A 24,878-nucleotide genomic window follows, 5' to 3' on the forward strand; every position below is an offset into this window, starting at 1 on the left:
TGTTATGATACATACGTTATGAATTACTAATATGGATACTATTCTTGCAAATATTGTACTTAGAGAAGTGGTTATAATAAAATGAATGATACATATTTGTAAATGATTTTCATATGCAAATGATTCATAGGAAAATGATGTTGGAATATGATATCGATCTAATGTGTTCATCTATGGTTGATTAGGATATGTAATTATGTTTATAGTCATATATTTATATATATGTTTGGTTCACTGATGTTTAAATTGAATTGTGCAGAGGATGATTATAAAGATCTTCGAGGAATCTATGCCAACTCTTTATAATAGTCAAAGTTGCCACAATGCAAATTGTTGTAAAATCGGATGTAAACTAAAGTTGGACTTTAGAGGGGTTAAAATGGACCCTAAAGTACATTTTGGGTTAAAATAATCTAACCCACTTATACTACCTAGGGTTGGGGGCTAGTTTTAGGTCAAATCATGGTTAAAGCTTTCATTATGACACCTCAAAGGTACCACTTCCCAAGAGTGACGAAAATCATAAAGCAGGAGACACTCCATGCCTTCTCCCCCTTTTAGGAGATGTGAAATTTGAGTGAGAAGCCCTATGGAAGATGTATAGGTTGGAAACTATGTTTTAGGTTGGGTCATGTAGGTCCTTATGTGAAACCTTGGTTATGTAGCTTTGAATAGGGTCAAACATAAGTAAAATTCGTATGCAAACTTTAAGTGAGCTTTGAAAGGGTTAGGATGACTCCTAGTGTCAGTTTAGTACATTTTTTGAATGCCCACATGGTAGACCTAGGGGTTTTGGGCATTTTTACTCATTTATACTCTTATTATGGACTTGGGGGACCACCTAGAAGTTGCTTTTACCAAGGTGGCCGAAAATGAAGGACAACTCTTGAAGAATGTGAAGACTTGGAAGGACAAAAGCTTCTCTTGAAGATTGTAAACGGAGGAACACCAACCAAGGACAATTAATGTGAATAAGATAGGTAAGGAGGAGAACCAATGTCACCCACACCCTTCTCAAGAAGGCTTGGGAGATGTAGAAGAATGAGAGGGTTTTAAGAAGAGTAGGGGGAAAAACATTGAGGGGATGGAACCACTCTACATTTTGAAGACAAATTTTGCTTGATGGAGTAAGGAGGAGATGGAGGAAGAGGAGGAAGGATTCTGGGTTGAAGATGAAGATCTATCTAAAGGGAGAGCTCTTGAAAAGATAAGTAACTTATATGCATTTATAGTAGTTCTTACTTATTGAGATGAAATATTGTTAGAAAAATTATTCCATAATGTTTTAGAGAGAACTCTTAGGATTGCATCCATGATCTCTTGGTTGAAATGAGTTCTCTTGCCTGGGGGTATGGCTAGGTCACATGCGTCCTCATGATGCCATTATGGTAGGATGGAAAAGGGCACTTGTGTGAATGGTTTTGATAATTATTGTTGTAATCTTGCAAATGAATATGAATGAAATTTTAGATCTTAACTTTTTGATAATATATTTAAACTTGTGTATGAGAGAAGAAGTTGTGATAAAGATTATAGAAATGATGCTATTGTTATTTGAGATATTGTAAATCTGTTCTAAAAGTTATTGTTATTTATGGTATTGTTAGTTAAGAGAAATTATTTTGGATGTTAAATTTGTGAGTTATTTCATTAGAAAAAAGTGGCTGATGCTCAAGGTCATTTTATCAAAATATCTATTGTGGATTTAAATATTGACTCTAAATCTTGATAGTTATTTGATGAATTTAAATAAGTTTTTGGTAGAAAAAAATGGGCATGACACATTTGGGGTTTTGTTGAGATCACATTTACTGCAGACACCAGATTGTGATGAAAATCACCACTAGCTCCCCCATTTTGATTGAGCATTCTCTTAATAGCCAGTGAGCTTGATGGAAGATCAGAATCACCAAAGGCAAGCATGTGAAATATAAACAAACAAGATCAGGTAAAATGGATTTTTGTTGAGGTAAAGGTGGCATGGGAAAGATTAATAGCAGGACTAGAAAATTTTTACATTCATCAAATTAAAGATCTACTGAATGAGATTAAAAAATTGGGGCCTTCAATTAATTTTTTCTTGGCTAAGTGCCTCATTTACCACTTTGAAAGGGCTAAGATGCTGCACAAATCTTTACATGTCTTCATTGAGGTGAGAACAACATATCCAAAGTTGAATAATCTTCTTTACAATCATCTTTTTGATGTTTTTGTAAAATTAGGAAAGATAAACGAGGCTCTCACTCTATTGCATGCAATGTTGAGGGACAACTACATGTCAAATAAGATCATTTTGAGAGAAGGATTTTTGACATTGTTAAAGGAAAACAAATTACAAGAGGTAAAGATGACTATAGTTCACATCAGTGAGAAATGTTGCAAGTCTTTCCCAGATACCCTTAAATTTACTTAGTTCACTAATGCAATGTGTAAAGTAGGGAAGGCAGACAAGGCCTGGGAGATTGTCCATTTAGCAAAAACTTAGGGGATGTCCCTCAGTGTAGTACCCTTCAATGTGATATTGTATAGCCTTGGCCATTGTGGCAATTTCTCTAGAATTGATTTTCTTTTCTTTGAGATAGAAGAGATGGGAATCAAATCAAATATTGTAACTTGCAATACTATATTAGGAGCATATTGTGAGTGGGGTTATATTGATGAAGCATTGGAATTGTTAAATAGAATGAGGCATGGTCATTGTTGTCCGGACAAAATTAAATTTACTACCTTGATTGGTGGCCTCTATAGAGTAAGCAAAGTAAATGAAGCTCTTAGATTGGTGGCTAAGATGGGTGATGCTAATTGTACCCCAAATGAACTTACATTTACTACTCTAATTGCTGGTCTTTGTAAGGTTAACCGAGTAGATGAGGCTCTTTGATTAGTTGCTAAAATATTGTAGGCTCATTGTTCTCCTAATATAATTAGATTCACTACCCTAATTAATGGATTTTACAGAGTGGAGAGGGTAGATGAAGCTATATTTTTCTTAAAATCAATAGTTTAGTTAATCAATTTTCTTAAAAAAATCATATTAAAAAAATTAGTAAGAATAATAACATATTTTTGTTTTGGTGGATCCACATGTTTGCTGAATGTGTTATTTCTTTGTTCCATATCTTTGTAAGGAATTTTCTTGTAGTCTTGATAGGTTGATGAACAAAAACATTATGTATGTATTGTAAATTTGTCTGCAAATGTTTTCTACTATATTTTTCTTTCTTAAGTTTTGGAAGTGGGTGTTAGGATTTATTATATCAATAGAATGTGATAATTTAAATTGTTAGAATCAAGAGTGGTTAGATAAACTTATCTAAATATTAGATAAAGAGTTAAAAGGTTGGAATTCTCACTATTTGAGTGTGTGTTGTGGTAGCTAAGGTAAGAAAATTGCAAAGACTGTGTATCTAAAATAAGAAGATTGCTTGTATAAAGATTTATTTTATAATCAAAGGGAATTATAGAAGGTTGGGTTTTGCATGGAAACGATTATTTAATATAAAATATGGATGGTGATCTGTACCATATATTCAAGAAAAAACAGAGTTGTCGAGTATAACTGAAGAGATACATATTGATAAGTATGTTGAAGGAAGGTAGGGATATATATTACTAGGATAATGAAATTTATTTATCTTGTGGATAAACTGAAAGATATAAACTGAAATTTTATAATATATATTAATATATTTCTCATCTAGATCAAAAAAATTTCATAATTTGAGTCATGGTTAAACTTAGGGTAGAGTTCAAGTAGAGTTGAATTGATTATAGAATTAGGGTTAGGGTTTAATAATAATTGGAGTTAAAAAATAATTTTAAGATTAAAATTAAGAAATTGGGTATTTATTTTGATCATCATTAGATGACAATATTAATGCACTTTACTTGAAAGATCATCATCTCATCTCCTGCTCTCTCCATGCAGTACATATTTTTAAACCTATGAAAAACTTAATAATTTGATTAATACATTTCATAATAAATATATTGGAAAATTATTGATTATCTCGTTGGTATGATATATTATTTGAAATTAATCAATTTTTTTCTTATGCATTAAGAACTATTAACAAATGTATTTATCAATAAAAGAGAAAGCCCCAAATAAAGTTTCTTTTTTCCATAAAATTATTTAACAATAGAGTGGTTTCAAACACAATACCTCTACTATTCTTGCAATTTTATGTTTTTTTCTTATTCATTTTTGTGTTTTAGCAACTACAATTTCCATATTTTATTTCACATATAAATACATAGGGATTAGGATTAGAGCTATAATTTGAATTAAAATTAGATTGAGGAATAAGGTTTGGGTAAAAATAAAAGATGAAATATTATTATGTTCTCAAAATATTAGAAAATATTAAATATTAATCTATGTTTAAATATAATATTTATATAGTAATTTAGAAAAATAAAATTAGACTTATTAAATATTCAAAAAATAAAATTATTTTACATAATAAAAACATTCTAACAATTGTTGTTTCTAAATTTTATGTAAGGTTTTTAAACATCTTCAATTCTTATAGTCTAGCAATGTAAGTAAGAATTTTATTAGGAGTTCATGGATTAATACTTATTGTTGTTTAAACCAAAAAAAAATACAATATAACTATAGTGATGGGTAGATAGCAAAAATTATATAAGAGTGGAGTGAGACAAGAATAATGAGATGGATATAAAAGGGATATATGGAAGAAGAAATGAGGGAAAAATAGGAAAAGATTGGTGATGTATGGATCAAAATCAAATATCAAAGTGGGGGATAGTTGTGAAGGGATAGATAAAGAGGAAGAAGTAGGGGAAAAGAAATAGAAATAGGAGTGAGGAGAAATGCAGAGATGTAGAGAGAGAGGGGAAATATAAGAGAAAGGTAGGTAGGGAGACAGAAGAAGTGTGTATGTGTGAGTAAGAAATTATATATGGACTAACATCTAAATTGTGTCTAGAATAAAATCTCTAGATGGTCTCTATATTCAAACTACTTATATTTTTCACAAGTACTCTAAACTAAAAACTAATCTATATACAATTATATAGAAACTAACAAAATCAAATGAGAAATGAAATAAAATGTAATTATCTTGAATGTATAGATAAAAAAGATGAAATTATCCCATCAAATATTTTATTACGAGAAATCCTTCTATACCATCAATATAGTGAAATCATTTCATATATATAACACTATCGGCATAACCCTTGCACCCTTCAAAGGTGCAATTGCTAGTTTACTACATATAAAAGAACATTAATGAGTTCAATGCACTCAATGTAGTGGCCCTTTGCCTAGTTTACAGATGATAGTTATCCACTCTAACATTAAATTTGAATTTCTTTTAAATGCATAATATTCATTTCTTCCAACAATATTACTTTACCTATTCTTTATTGAATACTATAGTTGCCTACTCATTAACATAGGGAGCAGACTAGTAGTGGGAGTGAAAAGTGAAGGCATCTTGACAATAGTGCTCTTCACTAGCAGTGCTCAATTTTGTCAAGATGTGTTCAATTTCTTCTATGTTTCATTAGGGTTTTCCCACTTCTATAGGCGCTCATAGGAACAATGTCCTCTACACCCATCATGAATTACCTAGCTATTAATTTCTTTTATTGACCACAACAATGGCCACGAGATTGTTGTCTAGGACTTTATAGATTCCCTAGTGGAAGAGAGGAAGGCACTATACAGCCCAACCAGAAAATTCATATCCTAACTTTCTCTATGAAGAAACTAGAGCTAGAGATGGCTCTGAAGAGTTCATTCCTCAAAGCCAATGATCCCCACTACTTTTCTCTTCTCTCACACGGACACATTAGAGAATGACAACTATGAGAAAAAACTTTTCAAAGTACTTTACCTTGTTAATGGATTGATTTGCTAAATTTTCTAAAATTTGGAATCTGAAATGATGGTTGTCATTCCATCACTGTACAATGTTAATCTTATCAGCAAGATTTGTCTTGCATCATTGATTTAACACATGCGTGGAGAAATATAGAACTAAGAACATTCCAAAAATTCATTTTCCTGATTTTTGTGTTAAAAAAATAAATTTATCCCCCAGTAAAATTACTATTAGCCGAATTTGTGATTGAAAATTAATTAAAAAATAAAATCATATTTAAACTTTAGAATTGTACTAGTTTTTATTATGAAAATTAATTGTTTTGAATCTACCGAGAACATTAGTTCAGGGACTAAAAATTGGATAACGCAATTTCTGAATTGTTGTTCCCAATTCTTTGACTTCCTGTTGCTCCAATTTTTTTGTGTGCACTCTATTTTTTCCAAAATTTCTTCGGCCTCTCCCCCATATTTCACCTCCCAAATACATTATATTTCCCACCTTGGAATAAATGCATCCGTGCTATTAGAAGAAGTTAGATGTAAAATTTAAGAAAATCGTTGAGATAGGTTGCTTGGGCAGGTGAAGGAAATGGTTGTCCATATTTTTTAATAAATAAAGGCAATGGCTATCTATATTTTTTATAAATATTTATGTAGGTGTTAATCTTTGATGGACCATTTTCACTTCTTTGATATTTAATTCATATTTTCATACATTTTCCACTCTAATTCATAACTTAACAATTTTAATTTAATAAATTTGATTCAATACTTTCTATTTTCAATATATTTATAAAACAAAAAAAATTATATGACTAAAATTATATATTTAGTTTAATTACTTCAAATTTAGCTAATTTAGATTTATCAATTAGAAAAGAGTAATTGAATATCTATTTTAATTCATTTATAATATTAAAAATTCTAATTTATGATTATAATATTTTACTTGTTTTATTTAAAAATTGATTTTCTTATCATAAAATTTAAATAACATCTTAAACCTTATTTATTTAATTTTCTAACTTCCACGTACTTAAGAGCATAATCAAATTTTATTTAAATTTAACCTATTTGGTAAAGTAGAAATAAAACATGAGCTAAGGGTAGAAATATAAATAATAATCTAATATTGAATAACACTATTGGTGTGAGCTCCTACAAAATGGTCCACACCTAGGGTCTAATAAGTCATAATCAAACATTAACTCATAACTCATAATTCAATTTAATTTCATATATTAAATAAATAATTTTAAGAAATTAACATCATCATAAGTAATATAGATATCATGAATCACAATCTCTATATCATATTGCATCTAGTTACCCATAGAGATACATTAAAACATATCACAATTTAAGTAACTAATGTCATATAATCATCCAAAATAAAATCTATTAAGGTGAAAGTGTAACAACCTAATAAAATAGTCATAAATTCATAGAAATATGCTAGAAAATAGGTCTATCCAAGGGCAAATCGTTACATCAATATTCTGGCTAGGATATGTATTTTAAAAGATCTTGGAAAGTCTTGGCCTTCATGTTTTGAGATCCAAGTTTGGAGTTCTAACACAAAAGTTTGACCTTGATCCACTAGACATGGCAACCTGATTTTAGAGTATGGGTCTCACTTGGATGGCAAAGACAATGTATAATATTTAGATACCATCTCTATTGCATATGAATGTCCAATGTATCATGGGGATAACCAAACTAGGACTTTTTTTACCTAGCCTAGATATACATGACATTGACCCTCTTTTCATGTCTGCAAAATAAGTTAATATTTCATCTCCTCATGTTTCAAATATGTGTTTGGACACCGATGCATATTTTGATAGGTGAAAAATGGTAGGTTTTTCTTCACAACCTTCTCTAGTTCAACATGTTATTTATCCCATACCACACGGAGATGAGCCCAAGACCCGAGTGTGTCTTTATGGCAATATGTGATCCGCAAGTTCTGACTACAGGGCTGAAAATTCCATAGGCCCCCATGTTGTATACAATTGTTCAAATTGTGTGTTGTCTTTGATGTCACACAAATGTCATATCAGTCATCAGATAGTGTCTATCGAGCTCAGAAGGTCAGCAAGGCAAAGGGCAGTGTCTATTGAGCTCAGAAGGTGAGCAAGGCAAAGGACAGTATCTACTGAGCTAAGAAGGTCAACAAGGAAAAAGATAGTGTTTACCGAGCTCACTCAGTCATCAAAGGAAATGTGACTGAAGAAGTTCTTACCGAGCTCACTCGATCATCAAAGGAGATGTGACTGAAGCAGTTCTTACCGAGCTCACTCGATCATCAAAAGAAATGTGGCAGAAGCAGTTCTTATCGAGCTCTCATGAAGGAATTCAATTCTTATTGAGTAAACTTAGCAGCCAAAGGATTTTATAGATAAATTGAAACGTTAACCGAGTCAAGAAGGTTAACTCAGGAAATTTCTAGAAGCAGTATTTACCAAGCACGGTCGGCCAGTAAAGGATTTCACTATTTTATGAAATAACGTTTATTTTTTCAGAGTAATATCTATAGCCTACTGATGTATGGTTTATTGGTAAATATAACATGTAAATGGGCTGACTTCAAAATCAGAATGGTATAAGTAAGAGGTCAAGTCATGAATTCTAAGAGTGTGGGAAATTGAATTAATGTAATATGAAGATTGATTATTGTGGAAGTGAATTTGAAGGATGATCAAAGATCATCGAGGAGCAGCAGAGCCATATTTGATCAAGAAGGATCTAATGATGCTGAATAGAGACCTGTAACCATCAAATTTAGTTGTATCTTGTTCAGGTTAATTCATTGTTTCTTTCTAACCATTGTAGTAGTGATTTCAAATCTCTTAACAGAGTTGGTTTAACAACCATTTTGTAGATCCTCTAACAAGGTGACAGTTCAGTTGAATTGTTCTAAAGACCTCTAGCAAGGCCACTCCTAACATGGTGGTTAAATCCTCTAACAGGGTCACACCTAACAGTGTGTATTGTAACCTTTAATAGGGTTGGCTCCTAACAGGGCTCACTTTAGAAGAGTGAAAAATTGGTGACTAGTTACTTGGTGGTTTTTCCCATATTGGGTTTCCACATTAAATCTGGTGTCTCTTGTGTTCATTTTTTTTTCAGTTACATGCATGAATGCCTGAAAAATAAGTAATAGTTTAATTTACCAAGTTACAGTATTTTTTTACTGAGTATCAGCAGTAACTAGATCTTTAAGACATCTAAGGGATCTGCGGATTAATTTTTATAAGTAACTGATTCCCCCCCCCCCCCCTCCCCCCCTTTCTCAGTTACCCTATCTTAATCCAAACAATTGGTATTAGAGCCATTGGTGCTTACAGGAAAATATTTCAAGGATCTAAGCTAAAGATCAAGATGTCTTACAAAAGGGAAATTCCAAGACTTAACAAGGACAACTTCTTAGCATGGCACGGATTGATGAGGCTTCATCTGGCTTCTATTGGTGATATAGGGCTGAAGTACCTTGATGAAAAATATGAAGAACCTTCTGGCACATTATCTGTCAATGATATTGCTAAAAAGAAGACTCACAATATAGCATCTTCTCTGAGTTATGAAGAGTTTGATGACATCAAGGATTGCAAAACTGCCTTTGAAATGTGGAACAAGCTAAAAGAAATCTATGGAGGAGATGATAATGTGAGAAGAGCCAAAGCAAAAAGTTTGAGAGGACAATTTGATCAAATGATAATGAGAGAGGATGAAAACATTGCAAAGTATGTTGAAAGAGTTAAAGCATGTGTTAGTGCAATCAAAGCATCTAGAGGAGATATCAGTGAGGAGATAGTTATAAGTAAAGTTCTTAGAACTCTACTTTCCATTTATGCAATTAGAGTATCTACAATTCAAGACAGGAGATGTGAGGCAAATCATAAAATAAATTTAGAGGCCATAGTTGGAAGATTGACTACATTTGAGCTAGACAACTATGAGGCCTTGCCCCAACCTATCGTAGCATAGTGATACATTATTATTTTGATACTGACAACTCGAGATGTCGAGACACTACCTGATGCTTCGAACATATTATACTATTTCATGTTGTGTGATGTTTACTTTCAGATATTTGAGTTCATCATTTAATGCTTTATGAACATGTATGTGGGTCAAATAAGTATAAAATGCAAGATTAACACTTTGATTGAGAGATTTTAATGATTAAGAATATGAGTAGGACGAAAGAAATCTTGATTGATTTGAAAGATGTATGTTTTACTTTATCTGATTTCCTGATACGTATATACATATGTGCATGTGATTTTATGGGACTACTGATGTGTACAATGAGTGTGCAAGATATTTTAGCTGAGAAACTCGACGGAGGAATGGAACTGATCCATGGAAACCTTGTTGTTCATAACTTAATTGTATTGTGAGATGTATAAATGTATCTTTTCATGATCAGTAAATGTTAATGTTTTGTAACTATGTTCTTATAGTGTCACTTGACACTCGTGAATATGCATATGCATTCCAGCATGCTAGTTAGGGTTAACTATGTAACCTTTGGACCTAATTCGGACTAAGTTAGTGACCTTTTCGCTAATTTGTTTCTTAATCAAGTTTAGTTACCCCTAATCTAGTTTAGTGCTTAATCTGCATTTTAGAGTTGTTAGATAGTCCTAATTTTTTTTAGTATTTGTGGGGTCCCAAATCAATTCCTAAGGCCTTAAAACATGAAATATTTATATCCAAGGGGTATGGGAATGGGTTGGGGGCATTTTCCACCCCCTTAGCCCCCTTTGTTGACTTTTGAGGTCACTCAAAAAGTCTATTTTTGCCTTAGTGCGAAAATTGAAAGTTGTTTCCATGAGTTGAATAACCTCAACTCCACTTAGAGGTTAACCTTAGGTTTGGTCGAGTTAGAAACTTTTAGATTTTAGGCTAGTGGGGGAAGTTATTGCCCTTTTTGGTGGTTGAGTTTGGATCTTATTTAGAGGCCCTTTTTGGAGTAGTTTTGGTTGATACCCAATCTCTACTTTTAGAGAGAAGTCTTGGAAGATTGAAAGCAAGGAAGGAAAAGCTCTTCTCAAAATTGTTCATTTTAACATAACCTCTTTGTGAAGGTAGGAGTTCTTCATCTTCTTGTTCATGTTGTTCATGTTTCTCATGACGTTTCATGCTTGGTTCATGCTTATGCTATTGTGTTGTTTAATGGTATGCTTGTATGTGTGTTGGGTATGCTTGGGAAGGATTGAAACCATGTTTTTCTTGAATTCTTTTCTTTCATGTTTCTGTTTGAATTTCAAATTTTTCTTGTATGGGTGTTTTGGCATTACTCACCCTTTGATAGGGTACAAGTGGCCAATTTTGGAAAAGGTATTGATTTGGACTCCAACAATGTAGAGCCTCTTCTCAAGACGAGAAGAGGGTGAGAGGGTAGGGTGTTATGGGCCCCTACCTGTCAGCACAAACCACATATGAATTTTGGCATGAAAAAATGGAAGAACGAAAGTTCTTGAGTTATAGCCCCAATTGGGTACCTATTTTGGTGTTGTGTCTGACATCTCCTGTTGGAAAAATCCACCTTTCCCTAGTTTTGATTCAATGTTGAACCCTGTTGTGAAAACCTAGTATGGATATGAATGTTTGATTTTGTCTCCTTGTTATGTTTGTTTGTCACCTAGTCATATTTCATTCCCTCCATGATCTTAGAAATGTATTGCAAAAAATGATATGGATCCCTTGATAAAGGACATGAAGGAAATTTAATTGGATTGTTGAAATTTTGAGATTGGAATCCTATGTAAATTGTTTTTAAAAACTTTGTTGTAATGGCAACGACGTCGAGTTTTCTTCCTGGTTCTTTCCCGACGGAGCCTTTGAATCAGTTTGTCAATAAAATAGTGATTCAATAACATTGCTTCTCTTGAGAGCTTCATAATTTTCTTTTCAGATATAGAATGAATATCAAAATGGGATAAATGATGATGTTCAATTTTGCAAAAAAAATTCACTTTTAAAAAATGTTAAGATAAAAAAAAATTTATGTTGGGAACTTGATTTGGTTCCGTGCTTATTAGGAGAAAAATTTGCTCTTGCTTTATTTTGATGGCAAACCATTACACTCTTTGATTAATCTAACTTTTTTTAAAAAAAAATTCATAATCCCCTTGGAAATTTAGTCATTTTGAAAATCTATACTTAAGAAAATAAGGACTTGAAAAATAAAATTCTTAGAGTAAAATACTCTCTGGTTTTTGTATGGGAAACAAATTAATTCCCCCTTTGGTAACAAAGAATCTTTAAAGATTCCCCTTTATATTCTTGTTGAATAATATAAATAAATTATAAAATGGATAAATACATATAAAATAAATATATTCAATCAAAACAAAATAATTAATATATTAAACTAACTAATATCTTTTTCCTACCAACTTTACTTTTTCCATTAACTACTCCTCCTTACCTTGGCGCCAGCTCTTGGTATGGACTTGAGAGAGTTTAAAACCAAAGTCAATATAATAATACTTAGGGTGACATCACCCTGGTACTCCATAGGTTTTCATAGTTCTAGGATTTGACATACATTGTGAAGGAAAGTGTGAAAGGAGGTTCTTTTGATTAAAGCCTTCTCCCACCCATATTAATCTTGGTCGCCACATCACACTTGAGGGTGGTTAGTGCTTGGTGGGTTTGGGCAAAGTGCCACACCTCCTTGGTAAGTGCTTGGAAAGAATCCAGTCTTAGGGAATTGTGCATGGGGGATTGGAGGGAGATGTGACGTGGGTGTAGGGTGTAGGGTGTTAGAGTTATGGGGTGGGTAGTTAGTTTTTTATTAGATTTAGTTAGTTTGTATTAAATTTAGTTAGTTTATATCTAATTTAAGATAGTTGAATTATAAAATAGTATTCATTATAAGTGGTTAGATTGTAAATTAATTTGGAAATTAGTTTTAAATTAAATAGTAAATTTAATTAATATGTTTAAAATTTTTAGTGTGCTTAGTGTTAGCTATGACCTTGTTTTTTTTTAGTTAGCATTAATAGAGAAGTTGTTATTAATTTTTAAATTTAGATTTAATTAAATCAAGTTAAATAAAGTATAATTAGGTATATGTCTAGATGTGATATTTCTTAAAGTTGGTTCTCGATTAAGAGATTTCCATTTAATTAGACCCGTGCTTATTAAAATTGTCATCCAATAATTTTAAATATTTATATTGTAAAAATTATGTAGTGACGAAACAAATGTCAACATCAATTTTATAATGAGAGTATAAATTTATTGTTTTATTTCTTCTCATGATTATAAACTTAAGATGAACTAGTAAATCTAATTTTGTGAATAAACTCTTAAACCCTAGTGAACCTAGTTATTTTTATCTTTAAAAAAAAAAAATTTTGTTTTTGCCCTCATATTTTGGGCATGACATTTTGGTATCAAAGCCTGTGTTTCAACACTAGGAACCTTAAACCATTATGCTTCTAAAATATAACTCAAAGATTTAATTGTGTAGATGCCTCCTGTTACTCAAAGCAACCGGCGAGGCAGAGGTCATAAGGCAAGGGGTGGTAGAGTGGGACAGAAGGATGGACCACCACCATCTCCACCACCACCGAACCTGAACCAAGACATTATAGATGCACTTCAGGCTTTGATCAGTGTAGTTCAACAAAGGGTAGTACCTGTAGTTCAGCTAGGTAAACAGATTCTCGTAGTGGAAATAGAGGGACCCGGAGGAGACAGACTCGGAGTCAGAGAGAGGACTAGGAGTCCCCCACCGAGGTAGTTAGAGGGACACGGTGAGCACGAGGGTGAGTCAATACACCAGAGAGGACCCCCACTTGACAGAGCTCCTAGGCATATAGGAGATGATATCAGAGAATTAATTTGACTTGGGCCACCATTATTTACCGGTTCCATTGAGGGGAGAGTAGCAGAGGCATAGTTACAAAGCCTATAGTGGTGCTTTGGATTATGTCCTTATGGGAGTAATCTAAAGGCACGTCTAATAGTCCATCAGCTAAGAGGAGATGCCTCCAATTGGTGGCATCAAGAGGAGACTATAGGAGGAGTGAGGATGGATACCCTCACATGGGAGTCATTCTTAGAGAGATTTCGAGAGAGGTACTTATCAAAGCATTTCAGATAGAAGCAAATAGAGAAGTTTCATTCTCTATATCAGAGGGGTCTTACAATAGCTCAGTACGAGAGTAGGTTTCTCAAGCTCCTTCCTTATGTGGAATACATGAAGGACGAGAAACTACGAGTGCATCGCTTTATCATGGGTCTAAATTTCTCACTTCAGGGTCCAATTTGTATGGCCTTCCCTGCCACCTTTAAATAGGTAGTGGAGATAGCACTAGTTGCTGAGGATACTTGAGGTAGACAGGAGTCATAGGATCGGTCTAAGAACCAAAACTCTACCCAGTAAAAACCCCCTTGGAAAGGGAATCAGAACTATATAGAAGGGTCCTCTAAGGGCCAACAGACTTAGTAGCAGAAACCACAGTAGTAGCAACAAAACTAACCTTCTTAGGTTTATCAGGGCTCCAAGCCCAAGCAGTTGTAGTTTCAGAGTCCCAAATAGGATAAAAAATTATAGGTCCCATAGTCACAGTCAGTGAAGACTCAATAGTCTTTTAGGGGTGGATATAGTGGATCTAGTAGGTCAGGAGGCCTACAGCAGTCTGGATCATAGGGTGCACGATCTTATATGCGAGGACCATGCTAGACTTGTGGTGGCATGGGTCATATTGCTAGAGATTGTCCACAGGGACAGGCATCCGGTGGAGAAAGAGGGGCCTTTTCAGAGCCAACAGTTGGTGACATGGGCAGATCCCACAGAGTCTTTGTAGCATTTGACAACTGCGAGGTAGAGCATCAGGCCACACTTACCAAGGCTACAGGTATTATACAAGGCTGTATGGTTGCAATTTTATTTGATTCTTGAGCTACTGACTCTTTTATATCTCCATATGTAGTGGAGTGTTGTGGGCTAGTGGCAGTTAGACAGGATGTCAGTTGGGAAGTAGAGTTAGCCTCAGAAGCTAGAGTGTCAATTAGTTCCATGGTGCAGAATTGTCAGATGCAGATTGGAGACATGTCCACAATGTCTGATCTATGCATTACCCCTCTAGGTTCTTACGATGTTGTTCTTGGCATGGATTGGCTTTATGCCCACAGTGCCAAGATGGATTGTCAATAGAAGAGGGTGGAATGTGTAGATGATGATGGTATCTCTAGGGAGATCTTTGGAGTGAAGAGACCTGTATCCCTTCATATGATTTCCGCTATGCAACTTAGATGGTGCATGCAAAAGGGTTGTCAGTTGTTCGCTATCACCATTAGTGACAGAGAGGAAGATATAGAGGGGGAGCCATCCCTCGATGATTTTCCAATCCTTCAAGAGTTAGCAGATGTGTTTCCTTCAGAGCTCCTTGGTATGCCTCCACCTAAAGCAATGGATTTTCACATAGACCTTGTGCCAGGAGCCGAGCTAGTTTCGAGAGCACCATACAGGAGGACTACTCATGAGCTCAATGAACTAAAGGCTCAGTTGGAGGAACTCTTAGAGAAGGGGCATATTCAACCTAGTGTGTCACCTTGGGGTGTGCCAGTGATCTTTGTCAAGAAGAAGGACATGTTAGTTAGGTTGTGTATTGATTATCAAAAATTGAACAAAGTGACCATCAAGAACCGATATCCTCTTTACAGAATCGATGATCTCTTTGACCAATTGCAGGGTCCTTGAATATTTTCAAAGATTAATCTGAAGTTGGGTTATCATCAATTGAGGATTGTGGATAGTTATATTCCCAAGACTGCTTTTTGTACTAGGTATGGTCACTACGAACCCTCTAGGTCTGGTTACACCTAAGGATTTTAGAATCCTCTAGAGGAAAATGAAAGCATTACAAGAGCAGATGCATAGATGAATGAATCTTTCCATAGGAGATGATGAAAGTGAGGATGAAAGAGAAGAAGTAACTGCAGACCAAGTTGTAGTAGAGGAAGTTCTTAATCCAGAGGAGATGAAGTTTTTAAAGGCCATTTCCAATAGTGGAAAAAGACCTAAGTTTGATGTTCCCACACTTTTGGGAAATCTCAAACCAAAGGAATTGATCGACTAGATCAACGAATTGGAAGAGTACTTTGAATATGAAGATATTGAAGATCCAAATAGGTTCAAGTTTGTGAAGGCCAAACTAAAGGGTCATGCAAAAATATGGTGGCAAGAGATCCAATTGGATCGAAATAAAAGAGGAAAGGACAAAATGACTAGATGGTATTAGATGATAGCTAAAATGAAGCAACAATTAGTTCCCATGGAATCTGTTGAAGAAAATGCAAGGGTTGAAGCAAGAGAGAAAATTTGTTCAAAAGTATACCGAAGAGTTCTATCGAGTTCTTATTAGAATTGGCCATGTAGAAGTTGATAAGGAGAAAGTGGCACGTTATCTTAATGGGTTAAGGCCAAGCATTCAAGAGGAGATGAGTCTTGTTCAAGCAACTAGTATTGAGGAGGCATACCATTTTTCCCTAAGAGTTGAGGAGAAGCTAAGCAAAAAAATTGATAACAAGAGTAGTGGTAGAGGTCATAGTGGAAGATCTGGAAAACAATCTTATGGAGGCTGAAATGATGATTGAAAAAACAAGGATGAGGCCAGAAGTACTAGTTAGAACCAGAGGGGGAACAATTTTAATTGTTTACAAGATTAGAACAATAGAGATGTCAAAGAGGAAGAGGCAAAGGACGAGGATTTGGAAGACGTGAGAATGAACCTGATCAAAGGAGGAGTTTGTTTCACACTAGGTGCAAATGTGAAGATAAGTGTTGTGATGTGATCATTGATGGTGGAAGTACTAACAATCTAATGTTCAAAACAATGGCCACAAAGTGGAAGCTAAAGAGGTAGAAACACCCATATCCATACTGTATTGATTGGGTGCAAGTTGACAACAAGGTCATGGTCAATGAGCAATGTTTAGTGAAGTTCAACATTGGAAGCTACTAGGATGAGGTGCTTTGCAATATCATACCAATGGACATATGTCATATGTTGTTGGGTAGGTCATGGTAGTTTGGCAGACATATTGTACACAACGGGTGAGCAAAACCCTACACTATAACCAAGGATGGAGTGAAACATAAGTTGAAGTCGTTGAAGGAGAAAGATGAAAAGGTATATAGTGCTACCAAAGTATGTTTTGTTGATGGAAATGAGTTTCTCAAAAGTATGAAGCATGAGCATATGTGTTTTACTGTAATTCCAAAAGATGGTAAAGAAGTAGACATTGTGAGAAACAAAGATAGATAGGTATGTAAAGGTTATTCACAACAAAAATGAATTAATTTTGTAGAAATTTTGCACCTGTTGCTAGAGTAGAAGTAGTAAGAATTATTTTGGCATATGCAACAAACAAGAATTTTATAGTTTACTAAATGAATGCTAAATTAGCTTTTCTAAATGGTGAGATAGAAGAAAAGGTATACATTGAGAAGCCTAATGGTTTTCCTTAGAAAGATAAAGAGCATATGGTTTGCATATTGAGAAAGGTATTATATGGACTAAAACAAGCACCTAGAACCTAGTTTGGAAGATTTGACAAATATTTCACAAGTTTAGAATTTAAGAAAGGTAATGTTGATAGTAATTTGTATTTGAGAAAGAATGATAGTGGCTTACTAATTGTTAAAGTATTAGTGGATGACATTACTTTTGGAGGTAATGATGAAGCAAATAAGGTATTATCAAAATAAATGAAGAAAGATTTTGAAATGAGTATCATTGGTGAGATGAAGTACTTCTTGGGATTGTAGATTATACACAAAAAGATGGTATATTCATATCACAAGATAAGTATCTTAAAGATCTAATGAAGAGGTTTGGATTGGAAATTTGTTGAAACACCTATGGTAACTGGATGTAAATTGTCTAGCAAAGACAAATTCTCTACTTTTGAATAGAAAAAGTATAAATCTATGATTGGTGGATTGCAATATTTGACACACACTAGACCTGATATAATTAATGCAATTGGAATTGTGGCAAGATTCCAAGAAGATCCTAAAGAGACACATTATGCAACCAATTTTAAAAAATTTTAGATATTTGAGACACACCTAATTATGGATTATGGTATGATAGATCACATGATTTTACTCTATATGCATACACTGATATGGATTGGGAAGGAAGTTTAGATGTCAGAAAGGGCACCAATGGTGGAGCACTCTTCTTGGGAAGAAGAATGGTTTCTTGACTAATTAAGAAAAAAGATTGCATTTCATAAAGTATGATAGAAACAAAGTATATAGCAGCAATAGATGATTGTAATGAAATTATTTGGATGAAGAAAATGTTAAAAGGCATTGAGAATGAGTTTACAGAACCTGTTATTATACATTGTGATAATACAAGTATAGTGAGTATGCCAAAGAATTTAGTTTTACATTCAAAGACAAAGCATATATTAATTATCATTTTTTGAGAGAAAATGTTGTAGGGAAAGAGATCAGATTGGAGTATGCTAGCAAAAAGGAGCAAATAACATACATCTTTACAAAACCTTTGACTAAGGACATATTTGAGTACTTGAGAGGTATTCTTGGGGTCATGACCCTTCCTACTTTTGACTAGATGATGTAGAGATTACATCAATCTAGTGGCAGCATTATATTATTTCTTTATTTGGACTGAATGCTTGATGCTTCCTCTATGGGGGAATTTTTGTGTTTGAGTCAAGTCATGAAAGACTCTTGGCACTAGTATTAAACAATTTCTTTGGACACATGAGCTTATTATAAATCATACTTAGAGAATTGACATAATGATATATTTGTCTTTGATGTCCATGGGAGAGATATACACATGAAAAACATCTTTTATACATGTTTGGCAGAGATGATGTTCTTGATGAAGAGGATTTAATGGATGAAGATAATTTAAATTATGTTGATGTGTGGAAGAGATTAACACCTTCCTTGTGAATATTGGTTGTTGTATGGTTACATTCATGTGTAGCATAAATGGGGGAGCTTATACAAAAGATATATTTAGTATTCCTGGAACTTAAATGTTTTTCATCTATGTTGTCATCAATGCCAAAAGGGGATATCATTAGCATGAATACTAATGGTATTCATGTTGGGGATTATCCTAATAGTGTTGGAGACATGATTCAATAGTTGGGTGTTACATTGATTATAGAGTTTGTCATTGATGTCAACATATGTGTTATTATATGAAGATTGACATAAAAAAACACAAAGATAGGCTTTTCCTGATTCAAGGATTGAAGATCAGCTTGTGCAAACTTGGAATTATACTCTAGAATATTTCTAGATGCTAAAATTAAGAGAATATATGGAAATATAAAGAATGGATAGATTTATGAAGCATTTGGTGAAGGTAGATTTCAAACATTGTTCCTGCAAACTAGATACTATTGTTTGGATTTTATCTCCTAGCAGGGGCTCATATGTATTGATTGTATTCCATTGACTCCTAATAGGGGCCATCCTTTCATAAGGAACTTTTATATTAGTACATCATCTTGCTGGCATCATCCCCACGAGGGCTTCCCCTCTGATCAAGGGTTTCCCTAGCTAACGAATCTAATGTTCTTGTTTATGATTATCTTTGTATAGTTGTTGTATCTATTGTTTATATGTTTGAAAATCAATAAGGATATTGATAGTTTTTTTAATTGTATAATTGAATCACCTTGCATCCCCCTCCTTTCAGTTATCATGGTGGACTTTAATTTCTAATAGTAAGTACCAAGCCATTACATGGGCCATGACACTTGTTAATAATCAAAATAAGTTTCATCCCTCTTATGAATAGTTTTTTTACTATATACTTATTTCATAACTCTATACAATTTTCCTATAATATCAGCAAGGCCCAACAACCATTAGATTATAATAAATCACTAGCATATGTTGTATTCCGAGAAGTCGGGGAAAATAAATGGAAATTTTGCAATACCCTTCTAGAAATGTCACATGTGTACAATGTACCAATAAGGGTACACATCGACAACCATTAGATCATCAAAGATCAATGACTCAAGATGTATTTTGAGTCAATTTTGGCAACCATCATTTTTTTTTTCAAAATTTCTCTTGGGGAATGAAGTCTCTAACTCTTCAAAAAGTAGCAATAATTATTAAAGTTAGTCCTGAACTATACGTGTAATGTTGCACGTTTCATAATAAATTATAATGTTAGTTGTACAATGTGAAATGTATGTAACAAAAATTAATATCAAATAGTCTCGACTCTCCTAATTCTATAATTTTTAAAATTTGCTTTTATGTAAACCGTAAGGTTTTGTTTTCATTGTTCAATCTTGGACTTTTGTACAAACCACCAAGATTCAATAAAAGTATTGGAGCATCATTGATCAAAAAGGGGTTACTATTTGTAAGTTGCAATACAATCGAATCCTCTAAAAAATATCACATTCTATAGTTATCAATTTGAGTTTCAACTTTTCAGGTAAAATCTTGGACACATTTTTCTCACCATATTTTTGTACTATAAGTGTAGTATCGGCTATAGAATTTAGGATTTAAATTTTAATCAATAATACATTGTAAGCCTAAAGTGTTATGTTCTAGTAGGTAGCTAGCTTGCAAACTAAAATAATAAAATTATAATTTAGGGTTTAATTTTTAATCACAACAAAAAAATGTAATTTTCAATTGTGTGTAGTTGTTTAAATTTTTCAATGATGACACAAACGTACAAGAGGAATGACACTAGCAATGTTAATGCAACCCAAATTAAAATTGTATGGGACCGAGAAATTGATAATGGACTTGCACGAATTGGTTAAAATGCCAAGTGTAAAGCCCTTCCCCAATATCATATTTTAAACCCTAGATAACATGAATATGTTCAGAATTAGGAAGTGTAAGGAGGCGAGATATCATGTCTATGTCTATCATGCATGGTATGTGAATTATAGACTATTACCATACATCTTAGGATATAATGATGATAAGTAGGTTCTGGGATTTAGGTTGTCATGATTGGCATTCTTATTAATATTTGACCTGAGATCTTATTAAGACTAATATCTATTGTAGTCACTATTGTCATAAGTATCATATTCAAAATTTTATCAGGTTGGTAAGCTAAGACCTTGTGGAGTAAAGACTCGAGATGTTATAACTTAGACAATTATGCTAGTGGTTTCATACTATGTTATGATCTACTAGGATAGTTGTTTTAGGAGGCCATTGTGGAAAGATGAATTAACACCCACCCTTGTGAGTACTAATAATAATTATAGACATAAATTATTATAAATTTAGATAAAGGCCTAATTAGTAGAGCTTGGCATGATGTAAATATAATAAGTCAATTGGTGTACTAGTATTAGGTGGATATGCTACAGTGAATGATGATTAAGATGAAATATAATGGATTTACTTGATGACTAATTTTGAACCTATGCATACATGATTATGAAAATATCCTGATTTCTTGACATTAGTGAGAGACATATGCTTTATCATGTAATATCTCATAATTATAAAAAGATAGTGTTAGTAATCAAACTACATTTAATTGAATCAAGTATACTAGTTGTGATGATTACATTTTGGTGGTGTTGATCTAAGGTACGTAATCAGATCTAATTTTCATGTTGGCTGATTTAACAATATAGATTCAACATTTCATCATTTTGAAAGGAAACTGATTATGATGTGATGTGAAATGTTAAATTGATTATGATGTTTTATGATTAAATGTGATGTGTAGATTTTGATATTTTAACGTTTTGGATATCTTATTTGAAATTATTAAGTGAAGGAATTTTATTGAATTATGTATGGATTACGTAACATTTAAATTTATATGCATTTATGATATGTATTTTATATGACCTCCTTGGACTATTGATGCTTGAGTTTAGTGTGTAGGAAATAGAACCATGGAAATCTTTGGGCGAAATAAGTTTCAAACTTATGTGAACATGGTCAGCCAAGGTGAATCTTTTGAAGATTCAAAAGCCTCACTGTGATGTAGTTTATTTCATAAATGTAACCTTACTTGTGTGTGAAATTTTTTTAATCACAAAGATGCATTAGGGACATGTCATGATGATGTGGAATGTGCTTTTAGGTGTCACTTGACACTTGTGGATTTTGTGTTAATGACACATCATCTAGGGTTTTAGTCATGGTGGCATTTTACCCTAAAACTAATTACCTTGTTAATGATTAAGTAAACCCACTTGACAAGGGCTAGGATGGGTCATTATTAAAAAGAAAATTCGAATTTAGACTTGACCAGGGTTTTGAAGGGTCATTAGGTGGTCTGAAAGTATCTTTTATGTGAAAATGAGCTACCCATATGATAGTATAACATGTTAGGGACCTAATTTTGACCATGATAGTGACTAGATAGCCTAGATGACCCCTTTACCAATGCCTTCTTCCACCAATTCGAAAATTGAGTTGTCACATGAGTTCTTCCTCATGTTTCCACTAAGTCAAATATAGAAAACTTAGGGGGAGACAAGTTGTAAGAAGAAATGGCTTGGTGTTTTTGCCAAAATAGTTAGTGGGAAATCCTCTTTAAAGAGTCTTGGACAAACTAGTGGGGAATTCATCCACTCTCTAAGTTTAGAGACAATTAGGTTTTTGAAGGGAGGCTAAGGGAGCTCTTTATCTACTATCATACCTTTAGCTTGGACCAAGGTTGCTACTCAAAACATGATCATTTTTTCTTTCCATTGCATAATGAACTTGCAAGTTTGAAGTGTTGTTGTGGGATCATGTATTCTCATTGTAATCTTTGTGTTGTGTTGTTATTGTGTATTGTGTTTCATGAATTTTCTTCAATTTCTTCCTTGATCTCCTTGTTTTGTTTGAATGTTGAAATATTTTCATGGGTGTGAAGGCTTCACTCACCCTTGGGAGGGAAGAGAAGCCTTGGGTGAAGGGGTTAGTTAGGCCCAACATTGTAGTTGAGAAAATCTACCTTATGATGAGGAGTTGTTTTTTCTTTCATGGAGTATGGGCTCCATTGAAGCCATATGCCTTTTGTTCTTTTGGAGGTATAAGTGTATGCGTAAGGAGGAGGAGATTTTATGATAGCCTTGAGAGGCAAAAATGCAATTGCAAATTGACTTTGTGTTATGGATATGGCATTCTCCTCTTTGAAGAGTCAACCTTCACCCAATGCGTTAATAATTCTAATGGTGAATCAATGTGCAAACCTTGGAAGGGATTGTTATGTGCAGTGTTGTATGTTTCATGCATTAGTAAATGTTGTATGTGTGTATCCCATTTGGGCTTTGTTTCCCCTACTCGGTGGGTGGCTTCATAGAAGCCTAGGATGGGAGGTGAACCTCCATGGTTCCAAGTCTTGTGTTGTCATGTAGGTTTTGAGGAAGTAGATCCTATGAAGAGGTTAGGGTTTCACCCCTTGGAAATGTCAAGGAATCAAGTATTGTGGAGAGACTACTATGTTCCATTTTACCTCAGAGTGTGTTGTGATGTTAAGTTCCATTGTTGTTTCATTTTAATATGAAAGAGATTTACTTCCTATTGCATACTATTGTAAATATGTAAAGTGGAGTTTGAAAATTTTTATATAGTTGTTTTTGCAAGAGAAATATTGTAGCACTATCATAGTTGTGTAGATAGGGAAAGATTAATTCATGTAAAAGAATATCTCATGTTGTGGGGAAACATATTGAAGATTATCTCATTGTTCTTGCCTAGAATTTTGAATTCCATCAATAAGCTCAGTAGAATTTTTATATGAAAGAAATTATTGAAATGAATGTTCATTGTAAATTTGAGTTATTTCATCCTAAGATGCTTTGTTATGTAGTTTCTATAATGGAAATAAGAGTTCTTTCTTTTCAAATAGATCATATGAAATGATTCATTTTGTTTTCAATAACCAGCAATTCCATTTGTAATCCAAGTCATAGTAGAGAACATTATAATTAATTTTATACATTAGTGTGTTAAATTTTGAGTATTTATCACCAATATATCTCTAGCCTATGTAGGTATAAGGAACCTCATCAACTCATCATCAAAAAAATCACCTTGACATCATAGTTGTTACAAAAAACAAAAAAAATTAACTCCACATATGACATAGTAAAAAATAAAATCTCATATGGGAGAGTATGTTGTAGGTGCATTTTAACTCTCTGGAAATTGTATGGGAGAAGGAAATAATTCCTTCCCCCAATTACAGTCAATAAAACAGTCGAAAGCATAATCTTAGCATCTTGTCCTATCCACAAAAGGGACCCATCAAATAATAATTTTTGAAGTAAACCTTTCTTATTCATCCCATTGTGTTAATGTCAGGGATGTGATTGTATGTCACAATCCAAAACAAAACAAACAAATTACCTATGCGCAAACAAGTATAGTAATACATGCTAATAACCTAGGATTAAATGTGATCTATATATATATATATATATATATATAAAGTACCCTTGGTGAGAAAATCTATTCACAAACACCTTTTAACCAAAGTATATTTAAAAAAAAAAAACCATCAACTCACCCAAGTTGTCCACCTCTAATTTCACATCTTACCCTATCTCCTCACACATAGGAGTATGTGCAATACAATTGGTCTTGGGGATGTGTGACAAGATTCAATTAAATGGAGGAAATAAAGTAAAAAAAAAGAACTAGCTTTTCAAAACATGACAAGGCCTCTAAACATCCCTATCACCTTGGAGAAAGTGCCCAAAAGTGGTAGAATAGGTGGGAAGATGAGCCTCCCCTCATGTCATGTCTGGCATGAGGAGGAATTCATTTGGAAAGGAGGGGGAGTACATAATAAATTCTAAATGAATATTAATTAGAAATTGGACTATTGGATTACCAAACCTCCATCTCTTGCAAGAAAATTTTAGATTTATTCTAAAGTGTTGGCTGGTACACATGTCTATTATTCATCATGTTTTGCTCCTTCCAGAGTTCCATACCTCAAACTTGAATGCCTCCTAAGGGATTTCATCTAGACCTCTGATGTTG

At 33.5% G+C, this 24,878-nt stretch overlaps 1 pseudogene; it reads left to right on the forward strand.

Annotated features, from left to right (window-relative positions):
* Positions 1-24,878, forward strand: part of LOC149544150 (uncharacterized) — a 314,863-nt pseudogene that overhangs the window by 18,091 nt on the left and 271,894 nt on the right.

This window comes from Cupressus sempervirens, chromosome 8 (genome assembly GCF_028749045.1).
Source record: "Cupressus sempervirens isolate cs-2001-9-10 chromosome 8, ASM2874904v1, whole genome shotgun sequence".
NCBI classification, from domain to species: domain Eukaryota; kingdom Viridiplantae; phylum Streptophyta; class Pinopsida; order Cupressales; family Cupressaceae; genus Cupressus; species Cupressus sempervirens.